This window comes from Bombina bombina, chromosome 1 (genome assembly GCF_027579735.1).
Source record: "Bombina bombina isolate aBomBom1 chromosome 1, aBomBom1.pri, whole genome shotgun sequence".
Lineage (NCBI taxonomy): Eukaryota > Metazoa > Chordata > Amphibia > Anura > Bombinatoridae > Bombina > Bombina bombina.
The window spans coordinates 1,599,072,641-1,599,099,732 of NC_069499.1; the positions used below are offsets into that span (position 1 = coordinate 1,599,072,641).

Below are 27,092 nucleotides of genomic sequence, written 5' to 3' on the forward strand. Positions count from 1 at the left end.
AATATCTTTATTGGTGTGAATCTAAGGGTTACTCATGGAGTAAGGTCAGGATTCCCAAGATATTATCTTTTCTCCAAGAAGGATTGTAAAAAGGATTGTCAGCTAGTTCCTTAAAGGGGCAGATTTCTGCTCTGTCTATTCTTTTGCACAAGCGTCTGGCGGATGTTCCAGATGTTCAGGCATTTTGTCAGGCTTTAGTTAGAATCAAGCCTGTGTTTAAACCTGTTGCTCCGCCATGGAGCTTAAATTTGGTTCTTAAAGTTCTTCAAGGCGTTCCGTTTGAACCTCTTCATTCCATAGATATCAAACTTTTATCTTGGAAAGTTCTCTTTTTGGTAGCTATTTCCTCGGCTCGTAGAGTTTCCGAGTTATCTGCCTTACAATGTGATTCTCCTTATCTGATCTTCCATGCAGATAAGGTAGTTCTGCGTACCAAACCTGGGTTTTTACCTAAGGTGGTATCTAATAAGAATATCAATCAGGAGATTGTTGTTCCATCATTGTGTCCTAATCCTTCTTCAAAGAAGGAACGTCTATTACACAATCTTGACATGGTTCGTGCTTTAAAGTATTATTTACAAGCTACTAAAGATTTTCGTCAAACATCTGCTTTGTTTGTTGTCTACTCTGGACAGAGGAGAGGCCAAAAGGCTTCGGCAACCTCTCTTTTGTTTTGGCTAAGAAGCATAATCCGCTTATCTTATGAGACTGCTGGCCAGCAGCCTCCTGAAAGGATTACAGCTCATTCTACTAGAGCTGTGGTTTCCACATGGGCCTTTAAAAATGAGGCTTCTGTTGAACAGATTTGCAAGGCGGCGACTTGGTCTTCGCTTCATACATTTTCAAAATTCTATAAATTTGATACTTTTGCTTCTTCGGAGGCTATTTTTGGGAGAAAGGTTTTACAGGCAGTGGTACCTTCCGTTTAAGTACCTGCCTTGTCCCTCCCTTCATCCGTGTACTTTAGCTTTGGTATTGGTATCCCACAAGTAATGGATGATCCGTGGACTGGATACACCTTACAAGAGAAAACATAATTTATGCTTACCTGATAAATTTATTTCTCTTGTGGTGTATCCAGTCCACGGCCCGCCCTGTCATTTTAAGGCAGGTATTTTTTAATTTTAAACTACAGTCACCTCTGCACCCTATGGTTTCTCCTTTCTCTGCTTGTCTTCGGTCGAATGACTGGATATGGCAGTTAGGGGAGGAGCTATATAGCAGCTCTGCTGTGGGTGATCCTCTTGCAACTTCCTGTTGGGAAGGAGAATATCCCACAAGTAATGGATGATCCGTGGACTGGATACACCACAAGAGAAATAAATTTATCAGGTAAGCATAAATTATGTTTTTATCTTCAATCAAGTGTTTGTTATTTTTAAATGGTACCGGTGTTGTACTATTTACTCTCAGGCAGGACATAGATAAAGCTTTCTGCCTGGAGGATGATGGTCTTAGCATTTGTAACTAAGGTCCACTGCTGTTCCCACAGAAGCTGAGGAGTGCAGGAAACCTTCAGTGTGAGGAACGGTTTCTTGCTATACAGCAATGAGGTATGTTCAGTCATATTTTCTGCAGAGACTGTGTTAACTCAGAAAAGGCTGACAGTGTCCCCATTAGGGGAAGGGTAAGCAGTAATCCTAGTGTTATCAGAGGTTTTTACTAGCTTGCATAAAGGGTTAATTTTTTGTGGGCACTCAGTTTGTTATGTGAATTTGGGACAAACGTTTTTGTGTCTGGAAATAACGTTTTCTGTTTTATGGGACATTTGCTTGATGGTTCTTTGGGGTTGTTTATAACCCACATGGCTTTCAGGCAGGGTTTGTTAGTTTTGTGTAGGCCCCAGCCACATCGAGTGAGGTGGGCGGGGCCTACATTTACAAGCAGCAAGCAACTTCTCCTGAGGTCCTGAGTGTCTTCTGAGGGACTAATTGAAGCTTTAAACCCCATATTATCGCTTCCTAAGGGCAGGTAGGGCCACAGCAGAGCTGTGGCAAGGTGCTTTAGGAGGTTTTAACCGGTTATAGACACTTATCAATCCGATTTTTTCATTTGGGGCTTTATTGCTTATTAACTTGTGGTGCAATCCTTCTAAAGCTTAGTGGGTACACTGTTAAAATTTCGTTTTAGTTAATTTTTGAAGCAATTTTAACCTGTTTTGTAGTTTGTGTATGCCTTTTTTTCTCTTAAAGGTACAGTACCGTTTTTGCGAATTGTGTTTTTTTCATTAAATAAAGTGTTTTCCAAGCTTTCTTCGTTACTAGCCTGTTAAACATGTCTGACACTGAGGAAACTCATTGTTCAATTTGTTCAGAAGCCATTGTTGAACTCCCTCTAAGAATGTGTCCCACTTGTACTGATATGTCTATAAATTGCAAACATCATATTTTGACTTATAACAATTTGGCATTAGATGATTCTCAGACAGAAGGAAATCAGGTTTCGCCATCTAGTTCTCCCCAAGTGTCACAACCAGTTACGCCCGCACAAGCGACGCCAAGTACTTCTAGTGCGTCTAATTCTTTCACCTTGCAAGCTATGAATACTACCCTCACAGAGGTTTTATCTAAACTGCCAGGGTTGCAAGGGAAGCGCAGTAGCTCTGGGTAAGAACAAATGCTGAGCCTTCTGACGCTTTAGTAGCCGTATCCGATATTCCCTCACAATGTTCTGAGGTAGGGATGAGGGATTTGCTGTCTGAGGGAGAGATTTCAGATTCAGGAAAGATGTTCCCTCAGACAGATTCAGATATGATGGCATTTAAATTTAAGCTAGAGCACCTCCGCTTATTGCTCAGGGAGGTTTTAGCTACTCTGGATGATTGTGACCCTATTGTCGTTCCAGAGAAATTGTATAAAATGGACAAATATTTAGAGGTTCCTGTTTACACTGATGTTTTTCCGGTCCTTAAGAGGATTTTGGATATTGTTATTAAGGAGTGGGATAGACCAGGTATTCCGTTCGCTCCCCCTCCTGATTTTAAGAAAATGTTCCCCATTTCTGACACCATAAAGGACTTATGGCAGAAGGTCCCTAAGGTGGAGGGAGCTATTTCTACTCTGGCTAAGCGTACAACTATACCTATTGAAGACAGTTGTGCTTTCATTGATCCTATGGATAAAAAGTTAGAGGGTCTCCTAAAGAAATTTTTGTTCATCAGGATTTTCTTCTTCAACCTATAGCATGCATTGTTCCGGTAACCACTGCAGCTGCTTTTTGGTTTGAGGCTCTAGAAGAGGCTCTTCAGATGGAGACCCCACTAGATGATATTTTGGGCAGAATTAAGGCCCTTAAGTTGGCTAATTCTTTTATTACAGACGCCGCTTTTCATCTTGCTAAGTTAGCGGCAAAGAATTCAGGTTTTGCCATTTTAGCGTGAAGAGCATTATGGCTTAAGTCCTGGTCAGCTGATGTGTCATCTAAATCTAAGCTTTTGACCATCCCTTTCAAAGGTAAGACCCTATTCGGGCCTGCACTGAAAGAGATCATTTCAGACATCACTGGAGGGAAAGGTCATGCCCTCCCTCAAGATAAGTCAAATAAGACAAGGACCAAACAAAATAATTTTCGTTCCTTTCGAAACTTTAAGGGTGGACCCGCTTCCTCTTCCCCTGCTGCAAGGCATGAGGGGAACTTTGCTCAATCCAAGCCAACCTGGAGACCTAACCAGGCTTGGAACAAGGGTAAACAGGCCAAAAAGCCTGCTGCTGCCACTAAGACAGCATGAAGGGGTAGCCCCCGATCCGGGACCGGATCAAGTAGGGGGCAGACTTTCTCTCTTTGCTCAGGCCTGGGCAAGAGACGTTCAGGACTCCTGGGCGGTAGAAATTGTAACCCAGGGGTATCTCCTAGATTTCAAAGATTCTCCTCCAAGGGGGAGGTTCCATCTTTCTCAATTGTCTGTAAACAAGACAAAAAGAGAGGCGTTCTTACGCTGTGTAGAAGACCTTTTTGCCATGGGAGTGATTTGCCCAGTTCCAAAAACAGAACAGGGGCAAGGTTTCTACTCCAATCTGTTTGTAGTTCCCAAAAAAGAGGGAACCTTCAGACCAATTCTAGATCTCAAGATCCTAAACCAATTCCTATGAGTTCCATCCTTCAAGATGGAGACCATTCAGACTATTTTACCAATAATCCAAGTGGGTGAATTCTAGAAACAAAAATCCAAAGTAATAATATCCATTGAAAACAAATGTCAGTGTGGTGTGTAAAGTCCCAAGTTGAAAAAAGGATTCTTAGTGTTCCATCAAGTGATTCCAAATAGTAATGGCCGTGATCTGAAAAATGAGCCAAACAATGATCCAAAAAAATAGTCCAAAATGAGTGACCCAAAAATAAATCCAATTAATCAGGGATGTGTAGTAAAAACAATCCAAATGTGGAATAAAAATACGAAAATGTGTAAAAAATGGTGTGGAGGTGAAAATTTAAAAAATCAAAAAGAATAAAAAAACATACACATCAACATTCAAAATAGTAGTAAAAACCTGCAAAAAAACAGAAGAAAACATATATAAAGCAACAGCTAAATATACTCAAAGGTATAAGGAAATGTGCTCACCAGTAAGTCGACGCGTTTCGGTCTTTAGCAGACCTTTCTCAAGACTAACTGGAGTTGTTTACTGAAACCTTATATAGTAGTTCCTAGACTGATTTTGGCGCCAAATAGTGTTTGGTACGCCCTTAACTGTTTTCCCAATGTATGATGGGAAATATATCTTAGCTGCGACATATTATATATATATATATATATATATATATATGTTGATCAATTTTATTTTATTTAATAGCGAATCTTCCATTCTTCTTACTATATTATACATTTAAGAGCAGTGATAGATAATGTAAAAAAATTGTGTTAAAAAATGGGTTAAAAATAAAATCATCAATCTGTAGCTTCCTTTTGACCTATAGCCTGTATGACCCATAATCACTTCCGGTTCAACCTGACGTGTTTCAGTATAGATATTTCTATTGTTACTGGCATGTTATCCCTTAGTTCCAGTATTGTAATAAGTATTTCATATATGTTAGGTTTCTTAATAGATATCCCAATTTGTTGCTGACGTTGTTAGTTTCTTAATGTATTCTTGTCTGTCCTCATTACGAATATATCGGATGTGGACATACCGGATGTGACGTCTTTTCCGGCCGTATATAATAACCGGATATGACCGGATATTACGTCATTTCTGGCCATCTGTGGTAACCAAAACTGGATGTTTCGTCACTTCCGGTATTGGACTTCACCCGAATTTTGATAGCTTGTGATGTATAGATTAAATCTAGATGTGTAAGTTGAATTTAGGTGTATGTGTAACTCTGTGTTAGAACATCATAAATGGGTTACTTAGGATACAATTTCTGACACAGAATACAATTTTTTGAAAACATATATTGGGGCTTGCGGAATACCCTGATTTTATATGCGTATCCTCTAATATAATTTATGTAAGGGTTTGTGGATATATGAGTCATGGGATCTACAATATATGTGCACCTATTGTATGTATACTCCTATAGTATAAATAATATTGCAAAAATTATATAAAAAATTTATATCAAAAACTCTTTCAGAAATGTGACAAAAAATATGACAAAAATATGACAAAGATATGAGATGCAGTAACACTATTCAGGATGAGGTAAACTTATACCCATCTGAGATATGACAACCGTTCTATTTGTATCTCATCTATATTCTTTTTGTGTGAGATAAATAATCTATTTCTCAATCACGTTATCTAAATGGGGTTTGATATATTTTGTTAACCATTCATATATATATATGTTATTTTACATAGATGTAAAAATGGGTAGTTTTCGAGTGTTATATCCCATATTCTACTTAGAATGTCGTCATGTGTACTCGCCTAAGATTTTATGCTGTGTCATCTAATAGTGGTAAGGTCATAGTTAATATCAAGTGTAGTGTCTCTAAAAATTAGATAATGGAATCAGGTCTTCTTCACTAAAGTTGTTTCTGATAGCTAGTGTGAAAACACATGCATTCTTCGTGATCTCTCTAGTGCGTTTGAAACCTTATGTTCTAATCTAGCATCTTGATTTAACTCTGTTGTCTTAGGCAGTATGATAGATTCTGAGGTCCAGCTATTATCAATTAGTCTCTTCTGAGGGATATAAGATGTGAGAGGTCTTCCTTATGGTTTAGGCCCTTAGAGTAGAGACAATCAAGTAGAAAAATCAATTTTGATTCTTTAAATAGCAGTTTCTTTTCATGATCCCCTCCTCTCCAGCTTTTATTGACCTTTTCTATTCCAAGGAATTTGAAGTCTTTTATATTTCCTTTATGTGTTGTTGCAAAATGTTTATATAATGGAGTATCCGTTTTCAGTTTCTCAATACATAAGATGTGCTCCCTTATCCTATCTTTAAGGGTTCTAGATGTTTGACCCACATATTGTAGTCCACATGAACAGGAGATGACATATATTATTCCCCTATCTTGACATCTAATTAGATCCTGAATTTTATGTTTTTCTTTCTTGCCGTGTGGGGAAAACTCATCAGTTTTTACTCCGCTTTTACATGCTTTACAGTTAGGGCATGGAAAGAAACCTTTAATGTGTTTTCCTTGTAGATCTGTGATTCTTTTTATCTTATTTTTTGGGATACTTGGTGCCAGTTTTTGCTTAAGGTTGTCGGTCTTTCTATAGATAAACCTTGGTTGGGATATTAGTTTTTCGCCGATAACATCGTCTTCTTTCAGTATGCTCCAATGTTTCCTAATTATTCGTTCTATGATAAATCTGTTGGCGCTGTACTCTGTTATCAGGGGTACGTTAATGATATTGTAACTGGCCTTGTTTTGTATCTTAGGAGTTCCTTTCTGTCCATGCCATCAACTTCTTTAATATTCTCTTCTATGGTGTCTTTAGTGTAACCCCTCTCGATGAATCTTTCCTTTAAGACATTCGCCTGTTCTTTCCACTTCTGGGGATTAGAACAGTTCTTCCTAATTCTTAAAAGTTGACCCTTCGGTATGTTAGCCTTCCAATTGGGGTGATGACAACTTAAACTATGAATATAGTTGTTGCAGTCGACCTCCTTAAAGAAGGTCGACGTCTCAACTTTTCCATTAACAATTTCAATTGTTAGGTCTAGGAAGTTTAATTTTTTGTAACTGTATTCATATGTAAATTGCAGGTTCTTTTGATTATGATTCATCACATTGATAGTGTGTTTTAAGTCTTCCAGTGTGCCTCTCCAGAGAGAAGTAGTGTTGCTTATGGAAATTAAGGGCAGAGTAGTAGGAGTTCAAGATAAATTTGTAATGTTGAAAATCAGCTGAACTCCTAGATTTTCTTCAGTGCCGCTCAGCAGTACGGGAACATCTGCGTAGGTATTGTGTCAGAGGAGTATGCCAGGGCTGAGGGTGAGTGTGTGATTTCCGAGCTATGGTAAGAGGGGCGAGATTGTCAAGGATGGATGTAAGGGTGGAATTATAGTGGCAGATAGATTGGTCAGGGCATGAAAAGGAGGAGAAGGATGAGAGGAGAGGTTTGAGGGAATTAGAAAGCTGTTGTTGATCTAATGACATAATGCTTCTGTGAAGTTTGGTGTGAGGAGCAGAAGGAGGGAGAGTTGTAGGGAGGGATGATATGTTGCAAGTAAGGAGATGGTGGTCAGAAAGAGGAAAGGGGAAGTTTGTGAAGTTTGAGAGGGTGCATCGATAGCTAAATATCAGGTCAAGGTAGTGACCATCTTTGTGAGTATGAGAATCAGTCCATTGTGACAAACCGAAAGAGGAAGTGAGTTGCATAAGTTGTTTTGCAGAGGAGGCAGTGGGATTGTCAAGAGGGATGTTGAAGTCACCAAGAATGAGGGAAGGGGTGTCTGAGGAAAGGAAATAAGGTAGCCATGCAGCCAAGTGATCTAGAAATTGAGTTGAGGAGCCAGGAGGACGGTATATGACTGCGACACGTATAGAAAGAGGAGAGAATAAGCGAATCATGTGGGTTTTGAATGAGGAAAATGTGAGGGAAGAGATGGGATGTATTTGTTGAAAGGTGCAACGAGAGGAAAGTAAAATACCTACACCACCTCCTTGTCTATTACCAGACCTAGGAGTGTGGCTGAAGTGGAGACCCCCATGTGACAGAGCAGCAGTGGATGTTGTGTCTAGGGGAGAGAGCCAGGTTTCTGTTAGGGCCAGAAGGTTGAAGGAGTGGGAGATAAAGAGGTCATGTATAGAAGTGAGTTTGTTGCAAACAGAGCGAGAGTTCCAAAGTGCACAAGTGAAAGGGGAAGTGGCTTTTGATGCAAGAGGAATGTGAGTAAGGTTGTCAGAGTTTTGTTTTTTGAGTCTGTGGGATGGTATACATGGATGTGCACGGCTAGGCAGTTGTTGGGGACCAGGATTAGGGGAGATGTCACCAGCAGTTAGTAAAAGCAACAGGGAGAGTGACATTAGATGAGATACAGATTTGCAGTAATGAGACTGCTTTTGAGACAAGGTGCAGGGAGGAGAGAGAGTGTTTAGGAATAGGTAGACTTTGTGAGTACAAAAGTAAGGTGAGTTTAAGAGAGAAGGGCTAATGAACAGTGCAGGTGGAGAGGGAGAAGGAGTAACTGAATAAAGTAGTTTGTTATAGAGACAAAAGGCAGCAAAAAGGAATATGAAGATATTAGGCATTTTTACAAAAGAGGGAACCAGTTAAACACATAAGGCACAGTATTACAGTAGCAATTGCATTTGAAAACAGTAAAGGTATATCAAACATAATATTACAGAAGTACCTGCCTTTTTCTTGCCCCTTGCCCAATCCTTGTTCAATTCTTGTATAATTCTATTGCTAGTGCCTCACTTATAAAATGCTCACTTAATTCTTGTATAATTCTATTCCTAGTGCCTCACTTATAAAATGTTCACTTAATTCTTGTATTATTCTATTGCTTGTGCCTCACTTATAAAATGTTCACTTAATTCTTGTATAATTCTATTGCTAATGCCTCACTTATAAAATGTTCACCTAATTCTTGTATAATTCTATTGCTAGTGCCTCACTTATAAAATGTTCACTTAATTCTTGTATAATTATATTGTTAATGTCTCACTTATAAAATGTTCACTTAATTCTTGTATAATTCTATTGTTAGTGCCTCACTTATAAAATGTTCACTTAATTCTTGTATAATTCTATTGTTAATGTCTCACTTATAAAATGTTCACTTAATTCTTGTATAATTCTATTGTTAGTGCCTCACTTATAAAATGTTCACTTAATTCTTGTATAATTTTATTGTTAATGTCTCACTTGTAAAATGTTCACTTAATTCTTCTATAATTCTATTGTTAGTGCCTCACTTATAAAATGTTCACTTAATTCTTCTATAATTCTATTGTTAATGTCTCACTTATAAAATGATCACTTAATTCTTGTATAATTCTATTGCTAAGGCCTCACTTCTAAAATGTTCACTTAATTCTTCTATAATTCTATTGCTAGTGCCTCACTTATAAAATGTTCACTTAATTTGTGTATAATTATATTGCTAGTGCCTCACTTATAAAATGTTCACTTAATTCTTGTATAATTCTATTGCTAATGCCTCACTTATAAAACGTTCACTTAATTCTTGTATAATTCTATTGCTAATGCCTCACTTATAAAATTTTCACTTAATTCTTGTATAATTCTATTGTTAGTGCATCACTTATAAAAAGTTCACTTAATTCTTGTATAATTCTATTGCTAATGCCTCACTTATAAAATGTTAACTTAATTATTGTATAATTCTATTGTTAATGCCTCACTTATAAAATGTTCACTTAATTCTTGTATAATTCTATTGCTAATGCCTCACTTATAAAATATTCACTTAATTCTTGTATAATTCTATTGTTAATGTCTCACTTATAAAATGTTCACTTAATTCTTGTATAATTCTATTGTTAATGTCTCACTTGTAAAATGTTAAATTAATTCTTCTATAATTCTATTGTTAGTGCCTCACTTATAAAATGTTCACTTAATTCTTCTATAATTCTATTGTTAATGTCTCACTTATAAAATGTTCACTTAATTCTTGTATAATTCTATTGCTAGTGCCTCACTTATAAAATGTTCACTTAATTCTTGTATAATTCTATTGCTAGTGCCTCACTTATAAAATGTTCACTTAATTCTTGTATAATTCTATTGCTAGTGCCTCACTTATAAAATGTTCACTTAATTCTTGTATAATTCTATTGCTAGTGCCTCACTTATAAAATGTTCACTTAATTCTTGTATAATTCTATTGTTAATGCCTCACTTATAAAATGTTCACTTAATTCTTGTATAATTCTATTGTTAATACCTCACTTATAAAATGTTCACTTAATTCTTGTATAATTCTATTGTTAATGCCTCACTTATAAAATGTCACTTAATTCTTGTATAATTCTATTGTTAGTGCCTCACTTATAAAATGTCACTTAATTCTTGTATAATTCTATTGCTTGCTAGTGCCTCACTTATAAAATGTTCACTTAATTCTTGTATAATTCTATTACTAGTGCCTCACTTATAAAATGTTCACTTAATTATTGTATAATTCTATTGCTAGTGCCTCACTTATAAAATGTTCACTTAATTCTTGTATAATTCTATTACTAGTGCCTCACTTATAAAATGTTAACTTAATTATTGTATAATTCTATTGTTAATGCCTCACTTATAAAATGTTCACCTAATTCTTGTATAATTCTATTGTTAGTGCCTCACTTATAAAATATTCACTTAATTCTTCTAGAATTCTATTGTTAATGTCTCACTTATAAAATGTTCACTTAATTCTTGTATAATTCTATTGTTAGTGCCTCACTTATAAAATGTTCACTTAATTCTTGTATAATTCTATTGTTAATGTCTCACTTATAAAATGTTCACTTAATTCTTCTATAATTCTATTGTTAATGTCTCACTTATAAAATGTTCACTTAATTCTTGTATAATTCTATTGTTAATGCCTCACTTATAAAATGTTCACTTAATTCTTGTATAATTCTATTGTTAATGCCTCACTTATAAAATGTTCACTTAATTCTTGTATAATTCTATTGTTAGTGCCTCACTTATAAAATGTTCACTTAATTCTTGTATAATTCTATTGTTAGTGCCTTACTTATAAAATGTTCACTTAATTCTTGTATAATTCTATTGTTAGTGCCTCACTTATAAAATGTTCACTTAATTCTTTTATAATTCTATTGCTAGTGCCTCACTTATAAAATGTTCACTTAATTCTTGTATAATTCTATTGCTAGTGCCTCACTTATAAAATGTTCACTTCATTCTTGTATAATTCTATTGTTAGTGCCTCACTTATAAAATGGTCACTTAATTATTGTATAATTCTATTGTTAATGCCTCACTTATAAAATGTTCACCTAATTCTTCTATAATTCTATTGTTAGTACCTCACTTATAAAATGTTTACTTAATTCTTCTATAATTCTATTGCTAATGCCTCACTTATAAAATATCCACTTAATTCTTCTATAATTCTATGCCTCACTTATAAAATGTTCACTTAATTCTTGTATAATTCTATTGCTAATGCCTCACTTATAAAATATTCACATAATTCTTGTATAATTCAATTGCTAGTGCCTCACTTATAAAATGTTCACTTAATTCTTCTATAATTCTATTGTTAGTGCCTCACTTATAAAATGTTCACTTAATTCTTGTATAATTCTATTGTTAATGTCTCACTTGTAAAATGTTCACTTAATTCTTCTATAATTCTATTACTAGTGCCTCACTTATAAAATGTTCACTTAATTCTTGTATAATTCTATTGCTATTGCCTCACTTAAAAATGTTCACTTCATTCTTGTATAATTCTATTGCTAATGCCTCACTTATAAAATATTCACTTAATTCTTGTATAATTCTATTGCTAATGCCTCACTATAAAATGTTCACTTAATTATTGTATAATTCTATTGCTAGTGCCTCACTTATAAAATGTTCACTTAATTCTTGTATAATGCTATTGTTAATGCCTCACTTATAAAATGTTCACTTAATTCTTGTATAATTCTATTGTTAGTGCCTCGCTTATAAAATGTTCACTTAATTCTTGTATAATTCTATTGCTAGTGCCTCACTTATAAAATGTTCACTTAATTCTTGTATAATTCTATTGTTAGTGCCTCACTTATAAAATGTTCACTTAATTCTTGTTTAATTCTATTGCTAGTGCCTCACTTATAAAATGTTCACTTAATTCTTGTTTAATTCTATTGCTAATGCCTCACTTATAAAATGTTCACTTAATTCTTGTATAATTCTATTGCTAGTGCCTCACTTATAAAATGTTCACTTAATTATTGTATAATTCTATTGTTAGTGCCTCACTTATAAAATGTTCACTTAATTATTGTATAATTCTATTGTTAGTGCCTCACTTATAAAATGTTCACTTAATTCTTGTATAATTCTATTGTTAGTGCCTTACTTATAAAATGTTCACTTAATTCTTGTTTAATTCTATTGCTAGTGCCTCACTAAATGTTCACTTAATTCTTGTATAATTCTATTGCTAGTGCCTTACTTATAAAATGTTCACTTAATTCTTGTATAATTCTATTGCTAGTGCCTCACTAAATGTTCACTTAATTCTTGTATAATTCTATTGCTAGTGCCTCACTTATAAAATGTTCACTTAATTCTTGTATAATTCTATTGCTAGTGCCTCACTTATAAAATGTTCATTGTATTGTAAACAGACAATAAAATTTGGGGGAGGTTAATACTATAGAATAAGACAGCTATACATTTTAGAATAATAGCAAGTATTGATAAGGATTGAACATCACATGGCAATTAAATGAACATTAGAAATAAGACTGGATAACAGTACAACAGATGTAGGACTAAATTAACAAACTAAAATCATTTGTTCTATGTAAATATTTGCGTACCAGAAGAGAGTTATAGGAGAGTAAAAAAACACCAGAGTGCAGTGAATAGTTGCAGATTGACAGGGTCTCTATTCACATACCAGATTTCTATTACTAGTGCCTCACTTATAAAATGTTCACTTAATTCTTGTATAATTCTATTGCTAGTGCCTCACTTATAAAATGTTCACTTAATTCTTGTATAATTCTATTACTAGTGCCTCACTTATAAAATGTTCACTTAATTCTTGTATAATTCTATTGCTAGTGCCTCACTTATAAAATGTTCACTTAATTCTTGTATAATTCTATTGTTAATGTCTCACTTGTAAAATGTTCACTTAATTCTTGTATAATTCTATTGCTAGTGCCTCACTTATAAAATGTTCACTTAATTCTTGTATAATTCTATTGCTAGTGCCTCACTTATAAAATGTTCACTTAATTCTTGTATAATTCTATTGCTAGTGCCTCACTTATAAAATGTTCACTTAATTCTTGTATAATTCTATTGCTAGTGCCTCACTTATAAAAAAGTTCACTTAATTCTTGTATAATTCTATTGCTAATGCCTCACTTATAAAATGTTCACTTAATTATTGTATAATTCTATTGCTAGTGCCTCACTTATAAAATGTTCACTTAATTCGTGTATAATTCTATTGCTAGTGCCTCACTTATAAAATGTTCACTTAATTATTGTATAATTCTATTGTTAATGCCTCACTTATAAAATGTTCACCTAATTCTTGTATAATTCTATTGCTAGTGCCTCACTTATAAAATATTCACTCTATTCTTCTATAATTCTATTGTTAATGTCTCACTTATAAAATGTTCACTTAATTCTTGTATAATTCTATTGCTAGTGCCTCACTTATAAAATGTTCACTTAATTCTTGTATAATTCTATTGTTAATGTCTCACTTGTAAAATGTTCACTTAATTCTTGTATAATTCTATTGCTAGTGCCTCACTTATAAAATGTTCACTTAATTCTTGTATAATTCTATTGCTAGTGCCTCACTTATAAAATGTTCACTTAATTCTTGTATAATTCTATTGCTAGTGCCTCACTTATAAAATGTTCACTTAATTCTTGTATAATTCTATTGCTAGTGCCTCACTTATAAAAAAGTTCACTTAATTCTTGTATAATTCTATTGCTAATGCCTCACTTATAAAATGTTCACTTAATTCTTGTATAATTCTATTGCTAGTGCCTCACTTATAAAAAAGTTCACTTAATTCTTGTATAATTCTATTGCTAATGCCTCACTTATAAAATGTTCACTTAATTCTTGTATAATTCTATTGCTAATGCCTCACTTATAAAATGTTCACTTAATTCTTGTATAATTCTATTGCTAGTGCCTCACTTATAAAATGTTCACTTAATTCTTGTATAATTCTATTGCTAGTGCCTCACTTATAAAATGTTCACTTAATTCGTGTATAATTCTATTGCTAGTGCCTCACTTATAAAATGATCACTTAATTCTTGTATAATTCTATTGTTAATGCCTCACTTATAAAATGTTTACTTAATTCTTGTATAATTCTATTGTTAATGCCTCACTTATAAAATGTTCACCTAATTCTTGTATAATTCTATTGTTAGTGCCTCACTTATAAAATATTCACTTAATTCTTCTAGAATTCTATTGTTAATGTCTCACTTATAAAATTTTCACTTAATTCTTGTATAATTCTATTGTTAGTGCCTCACTTATAAAATGTTCACTTAATTCTTGTATAATTCTATTGTTAATGTCTCACTTGTAAAATGTTCACTTAATTCTTCTATAATTCTATTGTTAGTGCCTCACTTATAAAATGTTCACTTAATTCTTCTATAATTCTATTGTTAATGTCTCACTTATAAAATGTTCACTTAATTCTTGTATAACTCTATTGCTAGTGCCTCACTTATAAAATGTTCACTTAATTCTTGTATAATTCTATTGCTAGTGCCTCACTTATAAAATGTTCACTTAATTCTTGTATAATTCTATTGTTAATGCCTCACTTATGAAATGTTCACTTAATTCTTGTATAATTCTATTGTTAACGCCTCACTTATAAAATGTTCACTTAATTCTTGTATAATTCTATTGTTAGTGCCTCACTTATAAAATGTTCACTTAATTCTTGTATAATTCTATTGTTAGTGCCTTACTTATAAAATGTTCTCTTAATTCTTTTATAATTCTATTGCTAGTGCCTCACTTATAAAAAGTTCACTTAATTCTTGTATAATTCTATTGTTAATGCCTCACTTATAAAATGTTCACCTAATTCTTGTATAATTCTATTGCTAGTGCCTCACTTATAAAATATTCACTTAATTCTTCTATAATTCTATTGTTAGTACCTCACTTATAAAATGTTTACTTAATTCTTCTATAATTCTATTGCTAATGCCTCACTTATAAAATATTCACTTAATTCTTCTATAATTCTATGCCTCACTTATAAAATGTTCACTTAATTCTTGTATAATTCTATTGCTAATGCCTCACTTATAAAATATTCACTTAATTCTTGTATAATTCAATTGCTAGTGCCTCACTTATAAAATGTTCACTTAATTCTTCTATAATTCTATTGTTAGTGCCTCACTTATAAAATGTTCACTTAATTCTTGTATAATTCTATTGTTAATGTCTCACTTGTAAAATGTTCACTTAATTCTTCTATAATTCTATTGTTAGTGCCTCACTTATAAAATGTTCACTTAATTCTTGTATAATTCTATTGTTAATGTCTCACTTGTAAAATGTTCACTTAATTCTTGTATAATTCTATTGCTAGTGCCTCACTTAAAAATGTTCACTTCATTCTTGTATAATTCTATTGCTAATGCCTCACTTATAAAATATTCACTTAATTCTTGTATAATTCTATTGCTAATGCCTCACTATAAAATGTTCACTTAATTATTGTATAATTCTATTGCTAGTGCCTCACTTATAAAATGTTCACTTAATTCTTGTATAATTCTATTGTTAATGCCTCACTTATAAAATGTTCACTTAATTCTTGTATAATTCTATTGTTAGTGCCTCACTTATAAAATGTTCACTTAATTCTTGTATAATTCTATTGCTAGTGCCTCACTTATAAAATGTTCACTTAATTCTTGTTTAATTCTATTGCTAGTGCCTCACTTATAAAATGTTTACTTAATTCTTGTATAATTCTATTGTTAATGCCTCACTTATAAAATGTTCACCTAATTCTTGTATAATTCTATTGTTAGTGCCTCACTTATAAAATATTCACTTAATTCTTCTAGAATTCTATTGTTAATGTCTCACTTATAAAATGTTCACTTAATTCTTGTATAATTCTATTGTTAGTGCCTCACTTATAAAATGTTCACTTAATTCTTGTATAATTCTATTGTTAATGTCTCACTTGTAAAATGTTCACTTAATTCTTCTATAATTCTATTGTTAGTGCCTCACTTATAAAATGTTCACTTAATTCTTCTATAATTCTATTGTTAATGTCTCACTTATAAAATGTTCACTTAATTCTTGTATAATTCTATTGCTAGTGCCTCACTTATAAAATGTTCACTTAATTCTTGTATAATTCTATTGTTAGTGCCTCACTTATAAAATGTTCACTTAATTCTTTTATAATTCTATTGCTAGTGCCTCACTTATAAAATGTTCACTTAATTCTTGTATAATTCTATTGCTAGTGCCTCACTTATAAAAAGTTCACTTAATTCTTGTATAATTCTATTACTAGTGCCTCACTTATAAAATGGTCACTTAATTATTGTATAATTCTATTGTTAATGCCTCACTTATAAAATGTTCACCTAATTCTTGTATAATTCTATTGCTAGTGCCTCACTTATAAAATATTCACTTAATTCTTCTATAATTCTATTGTTAGTACCTCACTTATAAAATGTTTACTTAATTCTTCTATAATTCTATTGCTAATGCCTCACTTATAAAATATTCACTTAATTCTTCTATAATTCTATGCCTCACTTATAAAATGTTCACTTAATTCTTGTATAATTCTATTGCTAATGCCTCACTTATCAAATATTCACTTAATTCTTGTATAATTCAATTGCTAGTGCCTCACTTATAAAATGTTCACTTAATTCTTCTATAATTCTATTGTTAGTGCCTCACTTATAAAATGTTCACTTAATTCTTGTATAATTCTATTGTTAATGTCTCACTTGTAAAATGTTCACTTAATTCTTCTATAATTCTATTGTTAGTGCCTCACTTATAAAATGTTCACTTAATTCCTGTATAATTCTATTGCTAGTGCCTCACTTAAAAATGTTCACTTCATTCTTGTATAATTCTATTGCTAATGCCTCACTTATAAAATATTCACTTAATTCTTGTATAATTCTATTGCTAATGCCTCACTATAAAATGTTCACTTAATTATTGTATAATTCTATTGCTAGTGCCTCACTTATAAAATGTTCACTTAATTCTTGTATAATTCTATTGTTAATGCCTCACTTATAAAATGTTCACTTAATTCTTGTATAATTCTATTGTTAGTGCCTCACTTATAAAATGTTCACTTAATTCTTGTATAATTCTATTGCTAGTGCCTCACTTATAAAATGTTCACTTAATTCTTGTTTAATTCTATTGCTAGTGCCTCACTTATAAAATGTTCACTTAATTCTTGTATAATTCTATTGCTATTGCCTCACTTATAAAATGTTCACTTAATTATTGTATAATTCTATTGCTAGTGCCTCACTTATAAAATGTTCACTTAATTCTTGTATAATTCTATTGTTAGTGCCTTACTTATAAAATGTTCACTTAATTCTTGTATAATTCTATTGCTACTGCCTCACTTATAAAATGTTCACTTAATTCTTGTATAATTCTATTGCTAGTGCCTCACTTATAAAATGTTCACTTAATTCTTGTATAATTCTATTGCTAGTGCCTAACTTATAAAATGTTCATTGTATTGTAAACAGACAATAACATTTGGGGGAGGTTAATACTATAGAATAAGACAGCTATACATTTTAGAATAATAGCAAGTATTGATAAGGATTGAACATCACATGGCAATTAAATGAACATTAGAAATAAGACTGGATAACAGTACAACAGATGTAGGACTAAATTAACAAACTAAAATCATTTGTTCTATGTAAATATTTGCGTACCAGAAGAGAGTTATAGGAGAGTAAAAAAACACCAGAGTGCAGTGAATAGTTGCAGATTGACAGGGTCTCTATTCACATACCAGATTTCTATTACTAGTGCCTCACTTATAAAATGTTCACTTAATTCTTGTATAATTCTATTGCTAGTGCCTCACTTATAAAATGTTCACTTAATTCTTGTATAATTCTATTACTAGTGCCTCACTTATAAAATGTTCACTTAATTCTTGTATAATTCTATTGCTAGTGCCTCACTTATAAAATGTTCACTTAATTATTGTATAATTCTATTGTTAATGCCTCACTTATAAAATGTTCACCTAATTCTTGTATAATTCTATTGCTAGTGCCTCACTTATAAAATATTCACTCTATTCTTCTATAATTCTATTGTTAATGTCTCACTTATAAAATGTTCACTTAATTCTTGTATAATTCTATTGTTAGTGCCTCACTTATAAAATGTTCACTTAATTCTTGTATAATTCTATTGTTAATGTCTCACTTGTAAAATGTTCACTTAATTCTTGTATAATTCTATTGCTAGTGCCTCACTTATAAAATGTTCACTTAATTATTCTATAATTCTATTGCTAGTGCCTCACTTATAAAATGTTCACTTAATTCTTGTATAATTCTATTGCTAGTGCCTCACTTATAAAATGTTCACTTAATTCTTGTATAATTCTATTGCTAGTGCCTCGCTTATAAAATGTTCACTTAATTCTTGTATAATTCTATTGCTAGTGCCTCACTTATAAAATGTTCACTTAATTCTTGTATAATTCTATTGCTAGTGCCTCACTTATAAAAAGTTCACTTAATTCTTGTATAATTCTATTGCTAATGCCTCACTTATAAAATGTTCACTTAATTATTGTATAATTCTATTGCTAGTGCCTCACTTATAAAATGTTCACTTAATTCGTGTATAATTCTATTGCTAGTGCCTCACTTATAAAATGATCACTTAATTCTTGTATAATTCTATTGTTAATGCCTCACTTATAAAATGTTCACTTAATTCTTGTATAATTCTATTGTTAATGCCTCACTTATAAAATGTTCACTTAATTCTTGTATAATTCTATTGATAGTGCCTCATTTATAAAATGTTCACTTAATTCTTATATAATTCTATTGCTAGTGCCTTACTTATAAAATGCTCACTTAATTCATGTATAATTCTATTGCTAGTGCCTCACTTATAAAAAGTTCACTTAATTCTTGAATAATTCTATTACTAGTGCCTCACTTATAAAATGTTCACTTAATTCTTGTATAATTCTATTGTTAGTGCCTCACTTATAAAATGTCACTTAATTCTTGTATAATTCTATTGTTAATGCCTCACTTATAAAATGTTCACTTAATTCTTGTATAATTCTATTGCTAATGCCTCACTTATAAAATGTTCACTTAATTATTGTATAATTCTATTGCTAGTGCCTCACTTATAAAATGTTCACTTAATTCTTGTATAATTCTATTGCTAGTGCCTCACTTATAAAATGTTCACTTAATTCTTGTATAATTCTATTGCTAGTGCCTCACTTATAAAATGATCACTTAATTCTTGTATAATTCTATTGTTAATGCCTCACTTATAAAATGTTTACTTAATTCTTGTATATTTCTATTGTTAGTGCCTCACTTATAAAATGTTCACTTAATTCTTGTATAATTCTATTGCTAGTGCCTCACTTATAAAATGTTCACTTAATTCTTGTATAATTCTATTGCTAATGCCTCACTTATAAAATGTTCACTTAATTCTTGTATAATTCTATTGTTAGTGCCTCACTTATAAAATGTTCACTTAATTCTTGTATAATTCTATTGCTAGTGCCTCACTTATAAAATGTTCACTTAATTCTTGTATAATTCTATTGCTAGTGCCTCACTTATAAAATGTTCACTTAATTCTTGTATAATTCTATTGTTAGTGCCTCACTTATAAAATGTTCACTTAATTCTTGTATAATTCTATTGCTAATGCCTCACTTATAAAATGTTCACTTAATTCTTGTATAATTCTATTGTTAGTGCCTCACTTATAAAATGTTCACTTAATTCTTGTATAATTCTATTGTTAGTGCCTCACTTATAAAATGTTCACTTCATTCTTGTTTAATTCTATTGCTAGTGCCTCACTTGTAAAATGTTCACTTTGAAAATGTGAACATATGTTGTTATAGCAATGCACATCCCGGTGCAATGCACATCCCAGATAGATAATACCTTTTTTTTATTACCCATTCCCCAGTTTTGCACAGAAAACACGGTTATATTAATATACTTTTTACCTCTGTGATTACCGTGTTTCTAAGTATCTTCTGACGGCCCCCTGATCACATGACTTTATCTATTAACTTGCATTTAAGCCAGTTAGTTCTATGTTGTTAGAATCCACGGGCATGAGCTCAATCTATATGGCTTACATGAACTAGCACTCCCCTGTTGTGAAAAGCTAATACAAAGAATGTGATCAAGGGGCTGTCTTTAGTGACTTAGAAACAGGCAGAAATTTAGAGTCTTAAAGGCTCTAAATTTCCCAATATTGTGGCAAATAGGTAGCGGGGGGAGGGTTAGAGAGCTGTTTGGGGGCTAAGGGGGTTCCATCACAGCTGAATAGATATGTAAAAATAAGCCTTTTATTTTAGTACTGGCAGACTTTCTGCCAGTACTTAAGATGGTGGGGACAATTGTGGGGTGGGGTGGGGGAGGGAAGAGAGCTGTTTGGGAGGGATCAGGGGGTGGGATGTGTCAGGTGGGAGGCTGATCTCTACACTAAAGCTAAAATTAAGCCTACAAGCTCCCTAATTAACCCCTTCGCTGCTGGGCATAATACAAATGTAATGCGCAGCGGCATTTAGCGGCCTTCTAATTACCAAAAAACAATGCCAAAGCCATATAAGTCTGCTATTTCTGAATAAAGGGGATCCCAGAGAAGCATTTACAACCATTTTTGCCATAATAGCACAAGCTGTTTGTAAATAATTTTATTGTGAAACCTAAAGTTTGTGAAAAAGTGAAAAAAAAATTATTGGATCGCATTTGGCCGTGAAATCGTGACATGAAATATACCAAAATGGGCCTAGATCAATAATTGGGGTTGTCTACTACACTAAAATAAAGCTAAAATTAACCCTACACGCTCCCTAATTAACCCCTTCACTGCTGGGCATAATACATGTGTGGTGCTTAGCGGTCTTCTAATTACCAAAAAGCAATGCCAAAGCCATATAAGTCTACTATTATTGAACAAAGGGGATCCCGGGGAAGCATTTACAACCTTTTGTGCCATAATTGCGCAAGCTGTTTGTAAATAATTTCAGTGAGAAATCTAAACTTTGTGAAAAAGTTTGAAAAAGTGAACAATTTTTTTTATTTGATCGCATTTGGCGGTGAAATGGTGGCATGAAATATACCAAAATGGGCCTAGATCAATACTTTGGGTTGTCTTCTAAAAAATATATATACATATAAAGGAATATTCAGGGATTCCTGACAGATATCAGTGTTACAATGTAACGCGCTAATTTAAAAAAAAAATTGTTTGGAAATAGCAAAGTGCTACTTGTATTTATTGCACTATAACTTGCAAAGAACATGTAAAAATTGGGTATTTCTAAACTCGGCAAAATTTAGAAACTATTTAGCATGGGTGTTTTTTGGTGGTTGTAGATGTGTAACAGATTTTGGGGGTCAAAGTTAGAAAAAGTTTTTTGTTTGTTTTTTTTTCGTTTTTTTCATCATATTTTATAAAAAAAAATTATAGTAAATGATAAGATATAATGAAAATAATGGTATCGAATATGTGTGGGTATAGTAAATGAGTAAAGGAAAATTATAGCTAAACACAAACACCGCATAAATGTAAAAATAGCCTTGGTCCCAAACGGTCAGAAAATGGAAAAGTGCTGTGGTCCTTAAGAGGTTAAACTTTCAAATGAGATGATTAAAATAAGAGAGATTGAATCGCTTCAATTTTTAGGATTTTGATTGTATGAACACAATAAAACTTTATATTCATGTTTTAAAATGAAATAGTGACATTTAGCTTTTTTGGCACACCTTTGATAATTGTTGTTTTTAGTTCATAAATGTCAATTTAAACTGAGTTTCTTTTACAAGATACGATGAGTCCACGGATTTCATCTTTACTTGTGGGATTACGCCTCCTGGTCAGCAGGAGGAAGCAAAGAGCTCCAGATCAGAGCTGTATAAATAGCTAGTCCCTTCCCTCCCAACCCAGTCATTCTCTTTGCCTGTGTTAGTTAGATAGGAAATGGCAAAGTGAGGTGTTAGTAAAGTAGGATGGTAAACAAATGCACAATAATGGGTTACTTTGAGATTTAAAGAGACAGTATCGTTTTATTCTGTGTACTTTATCATAAATGAATGGCCCAAACGCATGTATAGAATTTCTTTTCCACTAAGGGCACAGTATTGCTTTCTATGTGAAAAGATTTATTGACTTTGCATTTAACTCCTTCTACGGCAATTGCTGTTTGGGAGTCTATTCACAATGACCTCCAATTTGTCCTTTATTTCCGTACAACGGCAGGGCTAGAGGAATTGTTTTTGATACATGATTCTTCCATGTTACTGAGAATCTCATTTTCAGTTGGAATGATACTTAGGTAGTGCCTATATTTCATAGACCCTTCTACGGTGATTGCTGTTTGGAAGTTTGTCAGTGGCCACAAATTTCTCCTATAACTTCCATCGAAGTTTTATGGCCCACAGCTTGTGCCCTGCTCCCTTCATACTCCATTCAGGGGTTGGGACGCATCCTATATTTTTTACATAGGGTAAATTCATAGGCATTTCATATACTTGCAAGATTGTTTTCTCATAACGCTGTATCAGCTGAATGGCTTCACATCTTTCCTTCGTCTAATACCCTTAGAGGTTAGTCCTCTGAAGAATTTTGTAAGGGAGCACACACCAGGGTTTACATTGGCAACCATCGGTGTTCTTGGCTACTGTCACTGGTGTGATGGTATACTGGTTGGAAACATTGTTTGAGACTATTAGTCATCCCCGGCGAGGTTCACTCAGCCTTTCATCCTTCTGAGGTTGATAAAATGAGCAGCGCCTTGAGACCCTTACGGGGGATTAGCCGCGCTTTGCTAGTACCCAATACATACAATGGCAAATATTAACCAGCTCACAGAGCCTTAAAAGATAGCTCAGCATGCTAAGTCACTGTGGCTGAGGTATGTAGCAATCCAAGGGTTGCAGGTTTGAGTATTTTCCCTGGATAAGATCCAGGGCTGAATTCAGCTTTCTTTTGGCTAATAGGGGATCAAAATCCCCGGTGACATAGTGGGTAAGCAAACAGCCTACCAGATGGAAGGCCAGCAGTTTGAATCCAGCCTCTGTCGCTAGATTTTAGATGTTGTAGTTTGATTTTCTACAAGAATTTCTATACAGGACCCCTGGACATTAGAGATAGTGTCTCAGGGATACCAGCTGGAATTCAGAAATTCTTCCCCCAGAAGAAGGTTTCTTCTTTCTTGATTGTCTGTAGACCAGATAAAGAGAGAGGCGTTCTTGCACTGTGTAAGAGACCTCCCCTCCATGGGAGTCATCTGTCCCGTTCCTACTCAGGAACAAGGACAGGGGTTTTCTTCCAACCTGTTTGTAGTTCCCAAAGAGGAGGACATCTTCAGATCTATCTTAGATCTCAAAAGTCTGGACAAGTTTCTCAGAGTTCAATCGTTTGAGATGGAAACTATCCGTACCATTCTTCCATTGATTCAGGAAGGTCAACTTATGTCAACGGTGGATTTAAAAGATGCATACCTTCATGTTCCTATCCACAAAGATCATCACTAAGGTTCTGGGGTCTTTATTGGCGATTCTACGACCGTGAGGCATCGCAGTGGCGCCTTATCTGGACGACATTCTGATCCAGGCGTCATCATTTCAACTAGCAAAGTCCCATACAGACATCATACTTTCCTTCCTAGGGACCCGAGGGTGGAAGGTTAACTTGGACAAGAGTTTGTTGGTTCCTCAGACACGAGTACCCTTTCTGGGAACTCTAATCGACTCTCTATCCATGAAGATCTTTTTGACAGAAGTCAGAAAGTTAAAGATCTGAATACATGCCGAATCCTTCAGTCCAATCCTCGGCCGTCAGTGGCTCAGTGCATGGAGGCAATTGAATTGATGGTGGCAGCAATGGACATCATTCCGTTTGCTCGTTTTCATCTCAGACCTCTACAACTGAGCATGCTCAGACAATGGAATGGAGATTATACAAATTTGTCTCCTCAAATAGATCTGGAACAGGAGACAAGGGACTCTCTTCTTTGGTGGTTGTCGCCGGATCATCTGTCCCAAGGGGCATTTTTCTGCAGACCCTCTTGGGTGATAGTGACAACGGACGGCAGCCTGATAGCATGGGGTGCAGTCTGGAACTCCCTGAAGGCTCAGAGTGTGTGGACTCGGTCGGAGTCTCTACTTCCCATCAATATTCTGGAGTTGAGAGCAATATTCAATGTGCTTCAGGCTTGGCCTCAGTTGGCTTCGGCCAAATTCATCAGATTCCAGCCGGACAACATCACGACTGTACCTTACATCAATAATCAGGGAGAAACAAGGAGTTCCTTAGCGATGACAGAAGTAACCAAGATAATTCAGTGGGCGGAAGCTCACTCTTGTTATCTGTCGGCAATCTACATCTCAGGAGTGGACAACTGGGAGGCGGATTTTTTGCGCAGACAGACATTTCATCCAGGGGAATGGGAACTCCATCCGGAAGTCTTTGCCATTCTGGTTCTCAGATGGGGCAGGTCGGAGCTGGATCTTATGACGTCTCGTCAGAATGCCAAGCTCCCAAGATACGGATCCAGGTCCAGGGATCCTCAGGCCGAACTGATAGATGCCTTGGCAGTGCCTTGGTCGTTCGACCTAGCTTATGTGTTCCCTCCATTTGCTCTCCTTCTCCAGGTGATTACTCGAGTCAAACAGGAGAGGGCTTCGGTGATCCTCATCGCTACTGCGTGGCCTGCGTATGCCGATCTGGTGGACATGTCATCTCTGCCACCGTGGAAGCTTCCATTGAGGCAGGACCTTTTCGTTCAGGGACCCTTCCATCATCCGAATCTAATTTCTCTCCAGCTGAATGCTTGGAGATTGAACACTTGATTTTATCTAAGCGAGGGTTCTCTGATTCGATCATTGATACCTTGATTCAGGCACGTAAGCCTGTTACTAAAAAGATTTACCATAAATTATGGTGTAAATATATTTATTGGTGCGAATCCAAGGGCTACTCATGGAGTAGAGTTAGGATTTCCAGGATTTTGTCTTTTCTCCAAGACGGATTGGAGAAAGGGTTGTCGGCAAGTTCCTTAAAGGGACAGATTTCGGCTTTGTCTATTTTGTTACACAAGCGTCTGGCAGATGTTCCAGATGTTCAACATTTTTGTCAGGCTCTGACTAGAATCAGGCCTGTGTTTAGAACAATTGCTCCTCCTTGGAGTTTGAATTTAGTTCTTAAAGTTCTTCAAGGGGTTCCGTTTGAACCTCTGCATTCCATAGATATTAAGTTATTATCTTGGAAAGTTTTATTTTTGGTCGCTATTTCTTATGCTCACAGTATATCTGAGCTTTTGGCATTACAATGTGATTCTTCTTATCTTATTTTTCATTCGGATAAGGTGGTGTTGCGTACCAAACCTTTTTTTCTTCCTAAGGTTGTTTCAAATAAAAATATTAATTAGGAACTTGTTCCTTTCTTGTGTCCTAATCCTTCTTTTAAGAAGGAGTGGCTGTTACATAATTTGGACGTGGTCTGTGCCTTGAAGTTTTACTTACAAGCAACTAAGGATTTTTGTCAATCGTCTCCCCTGTTTGTTATTTTTTCAGGGAAACGTAGGGGTCAGAAAGCTACGGCTACCTCTCTTTCTTTTTGGCTGAAGAGTATCATCCGTTTTGCATATGAGACTGCTGGACAGCAGCCTCCTGAACGAATTGCGGCTCATTCCACTAGGGCTGTGGTTTCCTCATAGGCATTCAAAAATTATGCTTCTGTTGAATAGATTTGCAAAGCTGCAACTTGGTTTTCTCTTCACACTTTTCTAAATTTTACAAAGTTGATACCTTTGCCTCAGCTGAGGCTGTTTTTGGGAGAGAGGTTCTTCAAGCAGTGGTGCCTTCCGTTTAGGTTTCCTGTCTTGTCCCTCCCGTTTAGGTTTCCTGTCTTGTCCCTCCCGTTTCATCCGTGTACTATAGCTTTGGTATTGTATCCCACAAGTAAGGATGAAATCCGTGGACTCATCGTATCTTGTAAAAGGAAAGGAAATTTATGCTTACCTGATAAATTTGTTTCTTTTACAATACAATGAGTCCACGGCCGCCCTGTTTTATTGAGACAGGTTATTAAATTTTTATTAACTTGCAGACACCTCTGCTCCTTGGATTTTCCTTTCTCTTCCTAACTTCGGTCGAATGACTGGGTGGGGTGGGGAGGGAAGGGAGGAGCTATTTATACAGCTCTGCTGTGGAGCTCTTTGCTTCCTCCTGCTGACCAGGAGGCGTAATCCCACAAGTAAGGATGAAATCCGTGGACTCATCGTATCGTAAAAGAAACAAATTTATCAGGTAAGCATAAATTTCCTTTTTTTCTGCATTTTAAGGCAGCTAATTGGTATATATCTATGTACATTGCTAGTTCCTATATAAAGTACTGTGCAGAAGTCTTAGGCCACAATTCGATTTGTTGTTTTATATTTGGCATCATGACCATATATAATTATTTCTCAGTCTCTTTATCAGAATACAACCAGAAAATACAGGATATTTGTATACAGTATTAAAAAAACAGCTTCTATAGGCTAACGTCGCAAGTATTTAGTGTGACCTCCCCTTACGATATTGTCCGTATTGATGGCATCGTAAATGCTGAAAAGTACAGACAGGTTTTAATTCATCTTGCCATTCCTTCTAGAAAGCGCCTGATTGGGAATGGTT

At 34.2% G+C, this 27,092-nt stretch overlaps 1 protein-coding gene across 3 annotated transcripts in view; it reads left to right on the forward strand.

Moving 5' to 3' along the window:
* Window positions 1–27,092, forward strand: part of LOC128656628 (zinc finger protein OZF-like) — a 415,828-nt gene that overhangs the window by 297,357 nt on the left and 91,379 nt on the right. The gene's annotated exons all lie outside the window — the stretch shown is intronic.